We start from the raw sequence: 19,646 nt of genomic DNA, 5'->3' as shown, positions 1-19,646 counted from the left end.
ACATATTAAGAACCGTATAGGTATTATACAGTATTTATTTTTATTATTATTCATTTCGTTTCAATGCGTATTTTTTACGATAATTTAAAGAATAAAGAAAGTATTTTGGGACATAATATGAATACGCAACTCACTATAATTTATATATATTTGATTTATACCTTTTCATATTTTTGATTCGTAAAACAATGTTACCCTGATTGCTAGCAAGTCGCTTCTTCTATACACGACAATTGTCTTGAAGAGAAGAAAAAAAGTATCAAACAAGTGTAAATAAATGCTGTTATTAATAATAATATTTCATAATGTTATCTTCCGATTTTTTACACTTTTTACAGTACTTGAATGTTCCACCAATGAAATCAAAAAAGAACTTTAAACCACACTAAAAAAATTTTAAAAGTTTCAAATAGCTTTTTTTTATATAAATTTGAAATTGAACTCGGAAAAAAAGATCAGTTCTCAATTAATGTTCTAATAATTCAAAAACCTCTAGTTTTTAACAAAATTATTGATCATTTATGTTATCCGTGTTTGTCTATATTTCACATTTAATTTTATTACGTATTTTTATTTTATTTTAAAACAAATGTAAAAGAAAATTTAAAGCAAAATAGATTTAAAAAAAATCCTTATAACGTCAAAGATTTAAGAATATGTTCTAATATACCATGAAATCCATTCAGCACATTTATTTTTCAAATAGATGGAATCATTTTTTTTTTCAGGATCGTTTATTTTAGTGTAATTATAATTTATTATATGAAAAATATAAAATTAATATACCATAGTTAAATCAATAATTAGCATATTATATTGAGTGTAACTTAATTTAAAGGGTATTATAATTATCGTCAACAAAGGTATAACAAATAACAGTTATTCAATTATTAATTACTAATAAAGTTGTTTTTCATACGTTTATTAGATAACTATAAGACCGATGTTAGTAAACATATTTTTGACGATTGCTGTTAAAATTTAAAACATTACAGCAAAAACTGTTCTCAAAACATTTCTATGAATTAATAAGTGAAAATTGAAAAAGAATTAAACAATAATTTATTCAAGTTTTGATTTAAAAAATATAACATTAAACATTTAGCATGAATAGCATATTATAGATATTTACAAGACAGCAAGTTAATTAGTTCAAGTTCAGTTGGTTGTATTTGTTTAACTGAACAGTGAATAAACCCATTTTATTTGTTAATTAAATAGACAAAATTCATTAATTCAACTTAACTCCACTTGTTTCTTCTGCACTAACATACAAATAATGTAATGTTTTATTTTCAATTTTTATTTTACAGTTTTTATTAGAAAATAAAACATAGCTTTTTATATAATCGAGTCAAATACACTCAATATCAATAAAATTAAAAAAGTGCAAACAATATTATATTATATTATTTTATTTTTTGAAAACATTAATGTTTATTTTATCGTATAGCAGAGATAAAATTTAGTTCTTTGTTCACCATGAGCAAAGGTCCAAAACTTTTGTACAGCTGTAAGTTTTAACTATAACGATCATGTGAGGGTGGTGTAGGTACCTACGCCACTGATGTTATGTTTAATGTCCATAATATAGTTCCAAATGTTTCATAAATGCTTTCATGTCACTTAATGAAAATTATATATTTATAAAAACGATTACGATTGTCTTTTCCAAGATCAACTGCACATACCGTAACAATAAAAAGTAAAAAGCTGGAAACTCTCTATACTATAGTAGGTTTTGAATGTAACTAACCATCGAGTAGGTAAAGATATGTTAAATTTTTATTCAATGACAAATCATTGCGTATAAAAATCGATTTTGAGCAATGGTAACAGGCAAGCCTGGGCAAGTTAATAATAATTTTTAATTGAGTTAAGTTGATAGAAAACATTTTAAAAAGTTTAAAGTTAATAGCTATCCTAATTATTTTTTAACTTAGTTAAGTTAAAAGTTATATGGAAACGTAAGTTAACTTATTATTTATATATATATAAATAGTAAGTAGTATGGTTTAAAATAATAAAAAGTAAATGTTTATGCAATATGATATCATTAATAATAATTTTATTATATTTCTAATTTTATTATTTATACATTTATGTAACTTGGATTTGATTAAAAGTAATTCGTTATTTAAGTTAATATCAATAAAAATCAGTTAAATTAAAATTAAGTATTTAAAATTTAAAGTTAAAAAGTTAAAATTAACTTAGCTTTTAAATTAACTTTAACTTTTTTACTCATTTATGCCCAGGCTTGGTAACGGATAAATGACATCACTTAATTTGATAGGTGGATCTAATTTTTGGATAAAATATCGCTTTTAAGGTTTTACAAGTCAATATTAACTAGCCTACTATAGTATGGAGTGAATTGGCAAATAATATATTATAGTATTATATTATATACCTAGCGATCAATGAAGCTTCATAACAAAACAATATATATACACATGAATAAACATATTATTCAGGGTGTTTCACCAAAAATGCTCATTGCTCACCCCCTTGGTTGAATGGTTTCCTTTAAAAACGAATTAAAATTCTGATTTTTGGAATTTTTGAATATAATCCGAAATTTTTTTGAAGTTCTTGAAATGTTTATACTATTTAAGGAGTATTGCCTGTCTGAAACAACCTTCTGTTTTTCAAATGAGAACCCCGCATTTGACTGTAAATTATTTAATGGATAATTTTTTTGAAAATGTTGTTGCACCTACCTACTTAATTCAAAATTCGAATGAATAGTTTTGAAGTTATTAAAATGTACTAAGGACAATAAAGGTAAAGGGGTGAGATCAGTGCTTGATAAAATTCGAAGGGGCAAGCAAAGCGAAAAAAAAATTAATTGATTAGGATATAACACTAGAAGGGAAAGGGTACGCATAAATATTTTCTAAAACTCCGTTCCCCCGCCTCTTCTCCCCTAAATTCAATCATTGGGTAAGATAAGAATGGATTTAAAAAAATTGCATTTTAAAGATGGACTCACACAAGAATTTTGTTCTGGCAAACTTAATTATAATATTTTTTTGTATTTATGTATGGTTGCCATTTGTTATAGAAAATAAATGATTTGATATAATTTGCAGTATTGTATTATACATTTTATAGCTGTTATGAAACCTAAATACCTATATATATTATAATGAAACATAGTTTTCAACCACAGCAGACAATCTAAAGTAAATTGTATTACATAATGTTAAAACAGGTATTTTATTTATAAATATAACATTAATATAACATTAAATGGTACACAATTAGTTTTTATGAATAAATTATTAGAGTCACTTTAAAGTTCAAAAGCTTAAAGTTTTTTTATACAACAGTGAAAGTTCCATAAATTGAAAATACATCAGAAAAAATCGTTTTTAGTCGTTTACAGAAATAAGGATAGAAGGACGGTGAGTATACACTATACTTCAAATATTACTTTGTTGGCAACTGTCGCATAGCAACTGACCACAAAAATATTTACACACATTGTCAATAAATGAATAAGTTTTATGGTTGTATCGGTTTAATGGCTAGTTAAGTTCTTCGCTTAACTGTAATAAACAATTTAAATAGAATACACGTCTTACTTTTGTATACCTACATAATATAACAATAGGAATGTTTTTTTGGAAAACTCATATCACTATTTTGTCAATACCTACACCTAATTATATATTTATTTTTAATAGACATTTGATCAATAATATTGAGATTTCAATACAAAGTATCCACAAAAAAATAATGTAATAAAAATAATATTTATATAATTATTAATATATTAACAAGTATAAAGATTTTAATTGCATAGATATGACTGATAAAATAAAAAATAAAATCTTAGAATAATAGTTTATTTTATTAACCAAATAATACTTTACATTACAAATCTCTGACTTGTAATAACACATATAGACGTTTTTAAATAACCAACCATTGGGGTTTCAGTATTTTTTTATAAGATGTATAAATAACATAAATAAATTCTATAACATAAATCACACTAGATGTTTAATGTTATAATAGTATATTATATATTTAAATCACAATGTTATTGACATAATTTCGACCAAATAATGCTTAAATTTTGCCAGGTCAAGGAGAAAATACAAAATTAAAAGTGTTATATATTTCTAAAAGATTTTCAATTATTTTTTTCATTACTGCATTACCGAATATCGACCATCGTAATATAGCGACAAACGTTCATTTCTTTTATTCATTCCATTTTGGTATTTTGTATTGTTTTTATTTTCAAGTAATATAGGGATTGACTTCGTGATGAAAATATATTAGCGTTTTTACGAAAAAGTAAAAGTGTACAATTACAATGAATTATAAAACGTAGTCTCTTCTTGAGAATTAATGGGCTTATAAAGTGAATTATATAGGTAAGCGCTAATCACTTTTATCTAAATATTTTGTGTTATGTAATAACTAATGAGTAGGAACAATAATAAATATTTAATACAAACTATAATAGTGTTATAACACTTATAACGCAAAACGATTTTTTTTAAATCAATTTATAAGCTTTCAACTCCTGAAATTATCATTTATGCTCAACTAATATATTCAAATTCAGTCCGGAGTATCACCTTCTAGATGCGTGTAATATTGTGACAAATTTAGATTTTTTTTTAAGTTATGCTTCTTATGGGACGCTTGGGCACTGGACTGCTGGGGATCAACGAAAAAAATGTAGAGAGAGACAATCTAACTAAGGAATACTAAAAACGTGATATAAAAATTAACTTATAAGCTCCTATGATATTCATGAAATGTCAACAAGATAACGGCAAACATTGCTGATAAATTATAATAATAATTCGTTATTTATTTTTGCATCTTTACTTCCTGAGTTTTGTCATTTGACTTAAAAATATTGTCACAAATATATTATTATATTTCCTATTTAGTATTTTGATTATTTAAAATGGTTTTTTCGTACTCGATTTAGTGAGAAATTGGGTTCAAGTAAAATACAGACCGTTCGTCATACCATAGAACAATACTGTTCCCAATATGTGATATATGTTTATCATCCCCATCAAAAACATGAGTCCATCGACGTGTCGTCCCTGTCTATTATTAAAATAGGACATTTGGTCCTCAGGGACATAGTACATCTGTAAAGACTCAATAAAAATGTAGATATCTGGGTGTCTAATTCTTACAATATTTTCAAATTTATTATTAAACCCCTCGGAGACACGTTGTTGGTTCAACCATAACCTTCTTTCGTGCCATTATACACGTTTCACATAAACGGTGAAAATATATTGGCGGACGTCATACTAAGCAAATCGTTCCGTACTCTGTTGGATTGGAATAGATTTGTATTTTCCATTAACGTATGTAGAATAAAAGTACACTAAAATGTCATCAAATTCTTCAAAAGTCTTTAATGAATTTAATAGTAGGTATATTGACTTCGCTATTAAACATTTCAAATACTGAAATACGTGTTTACATAAAGAAAATATTATTTAAAAAAATTATAAATTACCTCACTTTACAATATTGGTTGAAAGAAATGCTAATGCAGGAATCATTTTTCGGTCGATCTGAAGTTTTTGTCTTCTCTATATTTTATATCCAAACTCAACTCCTGAACTTTTCACCAGATGCGGACTGGTTTAAATGATACTTCCTTGATAGCCAGTATTACAGATTGTTCAAAATCAATTTAAATTATTGAAAGCGATATAAAATTGATTGATCCAGTATAGCAGACAATAACTTAATATCAGTGTTTTTATTTTTACGTCGAAGCAAAGCGTCTATGACCAAATGTCCTATCTTAATAAATAATAACAGACGGGGACGAAACGTCCGCGATTCGTACTACCTAATTTTACCAGAAGTAATGTTATGTTTTATATTTTATTTTTACTAGAGCAAGGATTTGTTATGTTGTAGTTTTATTTTTTACTAGAACATAGTTAATACATTGTTGTCTTCAAAGTTTATTATACACTGAGTGAGTTTATTAAAATAATACTTAAGTACCTATACTTTTATGTGTGTTTCATTTTTTTCAATATAAAGACTCATTCAAATGGTGCCTCAGATGAATTCAAAAGTACCTCTACCATGGGGCACATATGATTATATGAATAAAAAAGTTACTTGTAATTAATACTTTTTAATAAATTATTATTTAACCATATAGGGTTTAAATAATTACAGAATGGTGTTAAAATAGTATGAGAGCTTAACAAAACCATTAAGTATAGTTCAAATTATCTAAAAACAAAAATGTTATGTTCATTCAAATCCACTGCAATCTTCCCTAAGTTAAAATATTATAATATTTTATTATAATTAAGTACACATTATGTACAGTAGAAAACAAATTTTCTTTCTGTTTGGAAGAATAGCTTCTGCCGGGGATCCCGTGACCCACAGTTGTTTTACATTGATTACAAATTTGATAAATAGCCATACATATTCATATCAACTGCATACCTAATAAATATAAGTTAAAAAAAAATTATGAAAATCGTGTGTGGGGGTGCAGGAGTGACGTACGTGAAAAGAACTGAGAATTATTTATTTTTTTTATCCAGATAGTACCAATTACCAACTAGATCCAATTTTCTACTAGAAAAACTCTCAAAAACTGACGATTGAACCATTTTTACAACGGTGACAACGGACGCACAAAAAAAATAGTAAATACCTACACATTTCGTTGTAAAAACGATAACACATTCATCGTTAAGGCCTCAGAAACTAAAATGTAGTTTGAAATTTGATATGAATTTGATATGATACAACTTGTCACTCTACGGTCCAAACAATATAATATTTTTCATCTCACGATAGTAGTATAATGCTGAAATAATAACAATATAAATATTTTAGTTATAAACTTATAGGTGGTATAGCCCACCTTATGGGTAAATTAAAAATATATGAAAAAATCAAAAATCATAATTTGATAATGTAATATAATAATTAGGTATCTAAAATATGAGCCGTAGCCTATCAGTAATAATTGCTCCGTGTTAGAAAATGCGTTAAGTTAACTGTTACCGCAAAAATCATTGAAAAACTACTCTGCACAAAATCGTTTTTTGAATAAGATTAATCTCTCTGGTTGATTTTAAATTAAAAATTCACAACACATCGCTATCCTTCTCCAAGATGCCATGATCCATTATGCCCAACATGTAAAATGCATTTATAAATTAAGCACGGCATTATTGTTTATTGTCAACATTTTATAGAGGCCAGAAAAGAATTCTCCGTACAAAAAATCTTTACGAAGAAATATTGGACTCTAGACAAATATTAATAATTTAACTTCTTACTTAAAAAAAAAAAGAAAATATGTACTGATTGATCAAACGTGAGCTACTAATCATGTAGATGAGCTTTAAACAATTTAGAAATGTAGGCTAAACCAGTGTCAAACACAGTTTTTGTCTACGTTTTAATCACATCTTTTTATCAGATTTACGTCATGGTGTATTATTGTATATAGGGTATTATGTAAATACTAGACAGTCATACGAAATAGTACTAACAACATATAAAATATATAATAACAATATCGCAATTATTGTAATCAAAGTATATAATGTAATATATTAACATAAACACAACCAGTCATTTTGACTGCAGGCGAATGACGAATGATCAAAAACTTTTATTACCTATATTTTATATTTTATCTTTGAAATATATATTATAATACGCGACTACACGTCTTGTGTTATTGTAACCTATACCTAGTTGGAATACTAAACCAATAAATATATTGTAAATATTTATTTACGATTGTGTAAAAAACCGACTGACGTTAATTCTAAAAAATAAAATATAATAGGCTTTTTGTTTTCTTTTGTCTGTTATTGTTACGACAGCAAAAATATTAATATTACATAATCCTTGTATATATGAAAAAACAGGCCTGTTTTATGTACAATTTTCTGACTAATGAACTTTTTTCCGATTTTTTGCACAGAGTTGTTCCAAATACTTTCCTGAGTGTCACTGATTTTTCATTTTATCTATGGAGGGTGGAAAGAGGGTGTACTGTTTTTAAAGGTTCCGGTTTTTTAGCGTGTCATTTAAATAATTTAACGATTTTCTTTCACAGAGTTGGTCCAAATACTCCTCGGAGTGATCTATTATTTTCAATTTTATTGTTACTTAAGAAAATGTAAATCCTGTTGTTTAAGAAGCCGCGATTTTGTTCGTAATTTCAGTAACTGAACTGTAATCCGTTTTTATGTTTGAAATATTCCTTTAATGTCTTTTGTTTACGAGAAATGTACATGCACAGATTATATAATCGTTTACGCACTTTGTCGTAAATAAAGACTGGCTGAAATTATAAACTACAAATTAATATAAATTGTGTTACATGCATTTAGTTTCAATATTAAATAATATACATGAGAGTTGTATGGAAAAGACCGATCACTTTATTTTCATACCACGACTAGCTGAATTATATAAATTGTGTTATCGAAAAAATGTGTTTTCAACTTTTACTTTAACGATTAGTCAAAATAATATATTGTATTTATGACTTTATCTATTATCGAGATACGCCGATATACGTAGCACTGCATTTTAGGTTTGTTCATTTTTTTTCTAGGGTGAAGTCGGGTGATACAGTTCGTATATTATATATGAGTATAAGAGTATCTATTTCAGCTGTTTAGTATGTAATTCAATATTTGACAAATAATATTTTTTTGACTTTTTCGAGTCAATAGCCGTCCGAGCATTATCTGTTTTTAATATAATGTTAGATTCAAATTTAAAATCCTTGATTAAATAAACCCTTGAATTTCGATTCCTGTTTAATTAAAGCTGATGTTCACATCGAGCAAATAATAATACCTCAGTACTTGAGTTAATATTAACACTTAACGGCTCACAAAAATAGCCACATGAAAATAAAACGAAAAAAATCACACGCTATTGAAATGTAACAACCAATACAATTTATCTCAATGCACTCAAAATCAAACGATATATAAATGTATGGGTAAATAGTGTAAAACCAACAAAATACTTATTGTATTTTTTTTTTTTTTTTATTTCTCAAAATCCGAATTGTTCAGACTTCTAACATAGGTAATATATAACTATTATTATTTTATTTTTATTATTATTATTTGTTTATTGTTGTTTTAAAGCGTTAACCATTACATTCATTAATACAAATTAGCTACAAAGGTAACATCTCCTCAAAAGCCAAAGGCTGTATTATAAACTTGTCATTTTTTTTTTTATTAGCGTCGATAATACTCATTAGGGATTAATTATATGAATATTTATGTTGTATTACGAAAGTTGTCCTCTGCAGTTATTATGATAATTAATCTGAGAATGATCAATGAATAGTGCTAACATTTATACGTAATTACTAATTATATAGATGCAAAGTATGTAAATAAGAATATTACTAGGATATTTCATTCTTAATATATAAACAAAATTAATAACTTATTTTTAAGATTTTTTAAAACAAACGATTGACATTTAGGTCTAGTTTATTATCGTGGCAGTAAATGAGCAAAACTTTTACAGAAGTAATTGGAGCATTATACTTGTCTTCATATTTGAAATATCCGAAAGATCATATTCTATATATTATATTCTATTTCAGTAAAAATTCTACAATGTATATTTCTATGAACTTAATTGTTTTTAATCATGGCATTTGATACAAACATTTCTTAATTTCGGTTAAATTAACACTTCTATTTCCCTTAAACAGTTTAAATATTTTTTTAAATCTAGGTACTATTCTACAATATTTACACCGTCTATATTACGAGTGGCATATTTTTTTTTCATATATTTGTATAGTGTATAAAGCCAAATTAACAGAAATTAATTCATCAATTATGATTATGTATACCTACATAATATTAACAATAAGTATCAATGACTTGATACTTGCATACATAAATCCATTATAGTATCAATAAAAATAAACTGTAGAATACTTTAAAGGGTATGGTGGGTACAAGGTAAGTACACTAAAGTTTTAACACAGTAACGGTGATAATAGGTAGGTTACTATCTATGTTTAAACGTTATGCATACACGGTCAATAGTCATATCCAAACAAGGTAATTCTATGTCAATATTGAACAGTAATTTTATCGGTAAATTTATGTCTGTTTAAAATCATTTTTATTCCAAATAGGTAATATCATACAACTGACTTTTATATTATATTTTATTTTATACTGTTATACTTTTATACTGTTTTATACTGTTATGTTGGTCTAGCTGTCCCGTCAGGCATTTCCCTTGCCAAAGATATGTTTTATCTTATAAATATATTTGTAAAAAAATGACGTATAATATGCAATATTTCTACTAATTTATTATAACATTACTATATTAGTAATACGATAATATGTAACCAATGGCAACCATTTGAATCAACAAAAAATATTATTTTTTAGTGAGCTGAAAAAAAAATATATATACCTTTAGGTAGCTGTAACCCATGGCAACCTAGCAATCTCTGAAACAATTTTAAATTTTCATCAAAATCGGTCAAGTAGTTTTTAAGTATATAATCTATAAACATACATTCAACCCTCATATATTTTGTTTTAAGATAGGAATTTATTATAGTATTTTTATTTGAGACCATAAACGCGACAATTTGATGCATGTATTTACGGTGGTTTACCTCATCTGCCCAAGTAACCAATGTTAACCATTTATAAACAAACAAAATACTAATTTCTACAAATTCTACTACTATTATAAATTATAATCTGTGATCAATGGTAACAATTTATGAACAAAAAAAAATTTTTCATTTTCATTGTGAATCGCAAAATCTTTGTGTGAGCACCTCTTTAAAATGTGCACCCCTAAATGGTGGGACAAAGGTACCATGAAAATATAAAGTATCTAGCTATCATAGTTTAGGGCTTTGGGCTTTACGTAGTCAGCCAATAAGGACACGTTCGATTATATATATAGATTCTATTTGCATAAAAGAGACAAGAATACAATATAAAAATTAATTAGTTAGGATGTCTTATAAGAGTTAAGATTACAATTAGAGCTCGGTTGTTTATGACTTAGCATATTTTTTTCACGCAGCCAGAATTACACCGGAGCTGAGTGAGATATAAATTTGATTCTTGAAGTGTATACTGGAAATAGGCAAACTTTGTTTGCATATTTTTGCATATTTGACATTTTTGAGCATATAAATGCATATATTGCTAATTTCTAGATTTAGTGGCATTTAAAATATTTAAATATAATATAAACATAACACTTTTAACTACCTAATATGTATTTTAGTTTATATATTTATATTTATAGTATTTTATTTATTTTATGTATTTTCCAATGAAGTTATTTTAAAATCATTTAAAACAAAAGTTATTCTGAATCACTATTATCCCATTTTTTGTAATTGTTTAAAGTAGATATAATATTTAGTATACATTTAATAGTGTTCATAATTTATTTTGAATTAATATTAACACCTTTTTTGCGTATATTTTTTCATTTTTGCATATATTTGTTGAAAAATAGGTATATTTTTGATATATTTAAAGGCATATATTAGCATATTTTTAAATTTTTAAATGCATATTTTAGCATATTTTTAAATTTTTAAATGCATATTTTAATGACATTTTGGTCATTAACATCCGAGCTCTAATTATAATTATTACAATACAATAAAAAAAAAACCGTGAAAAACATTTGATAATCATAATATTTAACTTAGAATTTTATAATATACAATTTAACATTAGTATTGTTCATGTATATTCTTTAATAGTAAAATTTATTTTGTTGTTATACAATTAATAATAATGGGTTTAATTTTAGCACCAGCCAATAGCCCACCTACCAAGTCTTAGTCTCAAAAAAAATAAACAAAAAAAAATAATAATAATAAATTATTCATAACGTAGGTAATATTATACGTAAATTAAAAATCTATACTTCAATAAACGTGATATAGTTATAAAAATATTATAAAAATGATGTTTATTTTAAACTAAGAAGTATTTTTTTTCTGTATTTTATATGTGTTTATATTTTTACTCGGTGTAATAATGTGTTATGAATAAAATATATTGAACATACTTGTTTACACGATATAATATAAAAAAACACATTTTGGGCTTATGATCGATGTGCAAGTAAAACATCCTAAATATATCGTATGTTTTTTGACACTTTTTTCCAGACATCTCTAGATAATTGTTTTCTACTTTTAAAGATTACATTTTATGATTATAATTTATCAAATATTATGTGGTTAGCAAGTCTAATTATTGCATAGTATTTATTTGAAACAGATAAACGAAAATATCTACAATTACTAGCATAATATTATACTTACATCATGAATAAGTGTACTAACCTTAGATTATTTACTATACTATTTACTAACCCATATTCTTATAATTTTAAGCACATATTATTATCGATAAGTCACTATTGGACGAATAAACTGCGCATGAGCGAAGATAAATGTTGCATATTTATCTATTTTAAATGATATAGGTATTTAAATTATAAATATAAATCAATCAGCGACCAACGGCTAATTATGCCAGGGTTCGCCTCACGCATGTACACGTAAATCATTAAATACAGTGATTCGTCGCTTATGCGTGCGTCTAATATTGTTTATATGGGTGATACGGACATGGATCCATCCATAGTATATAATTTGATTGAAAACTTAAGGATCCAGACAAAGTCGATAAAGCAAACAATTAGAAATTCAAATAGGCGAGTATAAGTGCTCGTATAGGTATTACTCTGCTAATTCTGGTATTCTTCTTTGGTGTTTTCTACTAATTATTGTCATTCATGATAAGATTGTAAGCGTGTTATACTGTTCTAACTTATGAGAATTCAAATGGCAGTATACAACAGATAATGCATTTGGGAAAATCGAACACACGATTGAATACTGTACAAAACACCAATCACTTAGGACCGTTAAGAATTCAGTCCATCGCAATACGCCAATACAATTATAATAGACTGAAGATGGATCATAATGGAATGTCCCATGAACATCTTTCGAGCTTGTAAAAACCGAACTTGTGGAAAAACGCCAAAATGAAACTGTCAAATGCACGCCGAAGCTAGACCAAAATTTGATATTCCTATTATTTAAAGCTCTGAGCGATAGTCAATTTCTGGAATGTTCCGGAAATACAATAATTTTAAAAAGCAATCAATACGTCGTACAATCAAGTTTAATTACGTCATTATTATATTAACATTACTTTTTTGGGTGGATGTTAAGCTAATATAACCATGAACCGTGATAGGGAAAAATTAAAAAAAAACTTTCATGTTATAGATTATGTAATTTTAATGCTTCATAATCATATCTTTAGTATATTATACACATAACACATACCTATTATATTGTTATTTAATACAACCATCGAAATCTTTTGTTAGTGGATATTCGTTTGACAACAATATTTTCCGTAATATTTCGGTAAAAGTCTACTTCCGAGACAACTAGAAAAATGTACTCATTGTGACGTAAAGCCGTAACCATGTATTAAAATTATAATAACTTGCTGAAATTGTTTAAAATGTTAAATACCCCCCACAAAACTTACGAGGAAACATGGTTAAGCTTCCACCCCTAAAATCCTGGCACGCCATCGGAACATTATAATTTTATAAAACATGCAATTTAAATTTTATAAAGGTGGACAATATGGCACCTTACAAACGTACTTATACAACAATAGCTCATTTTCTCGGTCAACATCAATCTTTTGTGGCAAATTGTGAAATTAAAAATACTTTTCAAATAAATGTTAGGCAAAAAAAATGTATTTTTTGACGCAGGTAGTGGTTTTTGTAGAGTCTTTATATGACTTATGTTCATTATGTGTATATTAATTCAATATTCTGTTTACTGAGTATTAAAAACAAAACAAACTTTAAATTCAACGTTAAAAAGTATACAAAAATATAATTTCTGTATCCAATATTTTAAATTACACACAATATTTTTTAAAAATAAAATCAAAACAGTCAAGCTTAATAAAATTACGAAGTTATTGACAATCAATGAGAGATTTATTTATTTAGTTGTGTATTACAATCGGTAAAGCACGATTGAGCATATACATTTTTAGCAAAACGATTGAGCATAGAATATTTTATGAAATGTTGCCACATTCACGTGGCCGAAATTTTGTAATTTATTATTTTCACGTAAGTGGTAGGTATACACCAATTATTATTATACCAGACGCGAGCCGTGAGCTGAGCCCAGCTTTATCGACAATTGTATCGATTAATAAATTAGTTCCGGAGCAATAAAGTTCCGATGTTTTAAACATTTAAAATTAGGAGAAAATATAAGATAATAAATTAAGATACAATTCCAAAATTGTTATAGAAATAATATCAGTGTTCGATCAACCCTTACTCCATAGTATTCTTGACTTATAAACCATGCAGTATTTTTTTTTTAATTTGTACCATAATTTGATTTTATTATTTTCATAACTATTTTTATTATTATTATTATTATTATTATTATTACTATCATCATCATCATCATTATTATTATTATTATCAAACAGATTTATGAAATGTCACTATTTTATTGACTATGAAATCATGTTATTTTTTTTGATATTATGTTATATTTTGAATTATTATAATTATTTAAATAAATATTTTTGTATAGCGTATAGCTTAGAATGGAAAATGGCAACGTTGCAGAGTTATTTATGCTCAATCGTGTAGGTTTTCTTTTGTATTCCGATTTCCTTTGATACGCAAACAATTCGGCTCAATCGTATCGCAAAAAAGGCGTTTTATGCTCAATCGTGTTTCTGTCATTACAATGTTCTAGGATCATACGGATAGAGAAGGGACGAAATAATATGGTAATAAAATGAATGAGGTTAGGTAATAATAATATATTTTAAATATTTTAATAAGTATAGACTTTATTATTTGTTCAAGTGTAACCTGAGATTTGTAGATAAAAACGTCTGTTTTCTGTTAAAAGGATAAAATACCAGGTTGAAAATTTTAAATGTTTATAATGCAGATATTGTCATTTTTTAATTCACGTCTATCGTTTATTTTCTAAAATATTCAACAAAATATTATGTTAGCAGTATATGCAAAACCATTGAGTCATATCTACTTAATTTCCAAGTGTAAATTATTAAAATAGTCATTAGGTACATTTCATAATCTTTGAACATTTTATTGATTTAACTTATCCATAGATTTGGTAATTTGTTATACTAATATCTATTTTTAACCATTATTAAATATGTATATTGTAATTTGTAATGAATAAATTTAAAAAAAAAGTTTTCATGAACGTTGTATTATTATAATAATAATATAGAAAAAACAATATTGTATTTCTAATTGACTCTACTGAGTTGACGTAACATGCTGTGCAAAGTATGATTGAGTTCATAGAATATGGTGGTGATGCAATTGAAATAGGAAATGATTTCCTGTATTGTATGAGGGAACATGAAAAGAGAGTAGGTACCTATGTCAGAAGCATCCAGAGAGCCATCAAGAAGATATGTGATGAAAGAGAGATTGGACTCAATTCGTCTGATAGATAAGGTAGACATCTCTAAAAAGGTAGAGTAGACACAATTATAACTTATTTTTTTGAGTGTTTGTTCTATAGTAAGTAGGCAGCAAAGGACAAAAATATGTGTTGGTGATTAGTCTTATAAGGATAAAATTAAACGTCAAATACTCATTTAATACTTAATGAGCATAAAATAGTCAACGTTCGAGACTCTCCTTCTATAGCCTATAAGGTATGTATAAAATGTATAGGCACAAACCTATAATAGCTAGGTACATAATAGATGTGAAGTATTATAATAATTTTAATTATGTTTTCAGATTCTGAGCAGTGGATATGAGTAGTTCAACTTAATTAATTCACTTCAAAATGTCTTTGTATTTACAGAAAAATTATTAATTAATAATAATTAACCTAATGAGTTGATTATTAATATAATAAAAAAAACAAAAAAATACGATATATTTTATAAGTTAAAGTAGTCGTATTAACGTTTCTTAATGGAAATGTGAAAAAAGTATGAACTCTAAGCCTATACCACATACCTACCCCATTGGCCTATAATATTATAAATAATCTCCAAGCAGTAATAAAATTTTTATTAATAATAATTATTATGATCCGTGTATTATATTGTTATATTAGTATACTGCCTAACACCTATCTACATATTTCCATAGTATTAACAAGCATTATAGAAACGAGTTGTAGTAGTAAAAAAATGTATAGTATAAACATTTAATACCAACTAGGTAAAATATTAATTAAAAAAAACTATTATGTTTCTTGTACGTGTATTGACGTAGCATGAATATTATGGTAGACATTTTATTCAACCAAATCGAAAGTTTTTTAAGATCCAAATCGCCATCACCCTTCTAGTATAAGTATAATCATTTTATCAATTATTTTTTTAAAAATATTAATAGCTTTATATTTTAATGCTGCATTATCATCATAATATAATATATACACCGTCACCATGTTAATTAAAAGTCACTCAATCCTTTGAATAGGTATGCCAAAATCCAGAGAGTTCTATTGTCTGTAGAAGAACACAATACAAAACTTTTTACGTATCTTTCAGACAGCGAGTGAAGTAAATAGTTTTTTTAAATTTGAGTTTGAAATGTAGGTATAAACCGAATATAGATAATATTGTATACGAGTAATTAAAATTATGAAGTGAAATAATAACCTTATTTCAGTGTTTTTCGAGGATGAGTTAAAAGTGAATAGTCATAATATAATACACAAAGTGCTATATAATGCCGGTCTACCTATCCTCGTCATCAACTTGACACGTTTCAATTCACTCGTTTCATGTAAAATATGACTTCATAACTCCATTGTGATTCGGTGCATGATATTATATTAGACTTCCTCTTTAATTTTTTTTTTGCAAATTTCTATAATGTAGTTACGCCTAACTGAAGTCTCTCTCTCTCTCAAAAAAAAAAAAATATGTAAAAAGATAATATTGATTTCCGATTTTATTTTTACTGTGATAAACATAAAACCTTGAATTTATCATAATAAATTCATTGGTATGTATAAATATAGTGTCTAGTGAAACTTATGTGCGGTGTAATACTCATATAGATATTAATATTAATCGTCTGTTTTTATTTTTATAGGTACGTATGTTATATTAATGTTATAATAATTATGAATCAAATTAAGTTTACATAACAACTTTTCACCTTTACCTAATGGATTTATGTAATATCTTAATGTTAATATTTGTATATCATTTTTTTTTAAATTAATAATAAGCATAAGTACCTCTAGTTCAGTACATTTTACACATTCTGGTAGTAAAAATGCGATTTTTGATTTCCTGTCGAAAATCGTTGTTTTTGAGGGTTTTGAAAAATATATATTGGTTATAAGTCATAACTTATAATAATACAGCCATGTTTTTTTAAACATGTATATACTAATAGTGTAACGGTTGCTTAATAATATTATAAAACATATAATATATCTACTTAAAAGTTTCATACAGCAACTTTTTAGACTGAAAAATTACATTTTGTAAATATTATGGTAATGTCATTTATTGATTTTTGTATCATAATTTTAAGAAAAACAACCCACAGAATTTCAATAAACTCTGAATAATACGCAATACTGGAAAAATGGTTTAAAGTGTATTTAATATGATATTACGCTTTCGATGTTAAAATTCAACATATCGCTCAATTGTAAAATTATTACCATTTATTTAGTTAAGTATTATAATAATATAATACACATAAAACAATTGTTTTGGAAAATGTTTAAAAAGTCTTATAGATAACGTTTGCCAAAATCTATCACATAATATTGTTTTCAAATCCGTTTGTAATAATATATACCTATCATTATTAACTACCGACGTAATAAAATTATAATAATACACTGATATTAAAAGAATTGAAATGAGTGAAACAAGATGAGTTTCTAACAGACCTGGTTTGAGGTTTCAACAGGTAACAAGGCGTAATGTATAGGCAATAAGTGGTACATAACTTTTTATAGAACAACATTTTAAAGTTTTTAGAAAAGGTACCCGCTATTAGTTATTACAGTAATCATCATCAGTCATTGTATACTATAAATTATAATTTGATTCGTTATTTTATTATATTATAATATTATAATATTACCTGTGTACATTTTCTTCAGTAGGTACATTTAATTACACGCAAAAATGAAAACTCAAGATTGATATTATAAATGCATTAATTGAATCGGTGAGAATCATAACAATCGTTTTCGATAATATTATGTAAAACGATAATGAGATAATAAAAACGATTGGGCAGGAGTTTATGATTGTAAGATGGAACATTTAGGTATACCACCATTTATCCATTTTGTATACTACCCTAGTTGGACGGAGTTCGTGTAAAGGGGGACAAGTCAATTTTTGACATTTTCGGTTTATATGTTAAAATTATAGGAAATTTCACGCCGGATCTGATAGTCACACTGTAGTTTGCATGTGACCATTATTTATCAAGTTATTTCCAAATGTGTTGGAGGACAAGTCATATTATTATTATCCAAAATAGCGTTTCCTTAGTCCTTACATTGTTATTAATAATTATTATATTCAACTATAATCATTGTATTATCATTGTTCTACAAGAATACGACTTACGACACGTCATGATTAATAATTTTGCAAGTAAAAAGTATTATTATTTTTAAAAAAGCTTTTATTTTTGTTATTTATACACAATCTTCATACAATGTCTAAACGAATTCAACAAATGATGAATCTGGCCAGTGGTAAGTGCTATGTTATTACTTAATACTCATATTAATATATTGACATAAAAAATAAAACAATATGAAGTAGGTAAATAAATTATGCTATACAATTATAATTCATTTTCACTTTCATTTGACTTTCGATATAAATAGATTTCAAGAACGTACCACACCAGTCAAGAGGAAACTGCTGTTTACAAAAATTGTAAATCCTACACAAAAACATGTACAGGTAGTAAATAGTTTTATCTTTCTACCTACTTAATTGATAATTATTATATTGTATTGAGTTGTGTATTTAAAACAACTAAAAATTTATGAAGTTTTATGAAATTTACTAATGATTTATTATATGACTGAGCTGTATTTTTAAATAAAAATAAAAATATTTATATGTTTTGTATTTATGTTTCTAAAGGAATGGGTGAATCATAGTGATCCATCCTATATTTTAAATGAAACTAATCATGAAGTTGATCCATGTTATAATAATGTATGTTATATTATTAATTATTAAAATAATTAAATACTTTCATTATTTTAGATTAAATAATAAATATTGTTTTAATTTTGCTATTTAGGGTGTAGACGAGGGTATAGATAAGCCAAATAGTGTAGTGAAAATTAATGGTGAAGATTAAGTATTTAATAGTATTTGGAAATCAGTCCACATACGTTCTACATGAGGTAAAAAATTTCAATATTGTATCTTATAGCCTTAGTTAAAAAAATTAATTGATTGCAATTATAGGTAATTTGTAGGTATAATAATATTATGTAAGTATTTTTTTTAATTTTA

This window comes from Metopolophium dirhodum, chromosome 6 (assembly GCF_019925205.1).
Source record: "Metopolophium dirhodum isolate CAU chromosome 6, ASM1992520v1, whole genome shotgun sequence".
Lineage (NCBI taxonomy): Eukaryota > Metazoa > Arthropoda > Insecta > Hemiptera > Aphididae > Metopolophium > Metopolophium dirhodum.
This window is presented reverse-complemented; position numbering follows the sequence as displayed.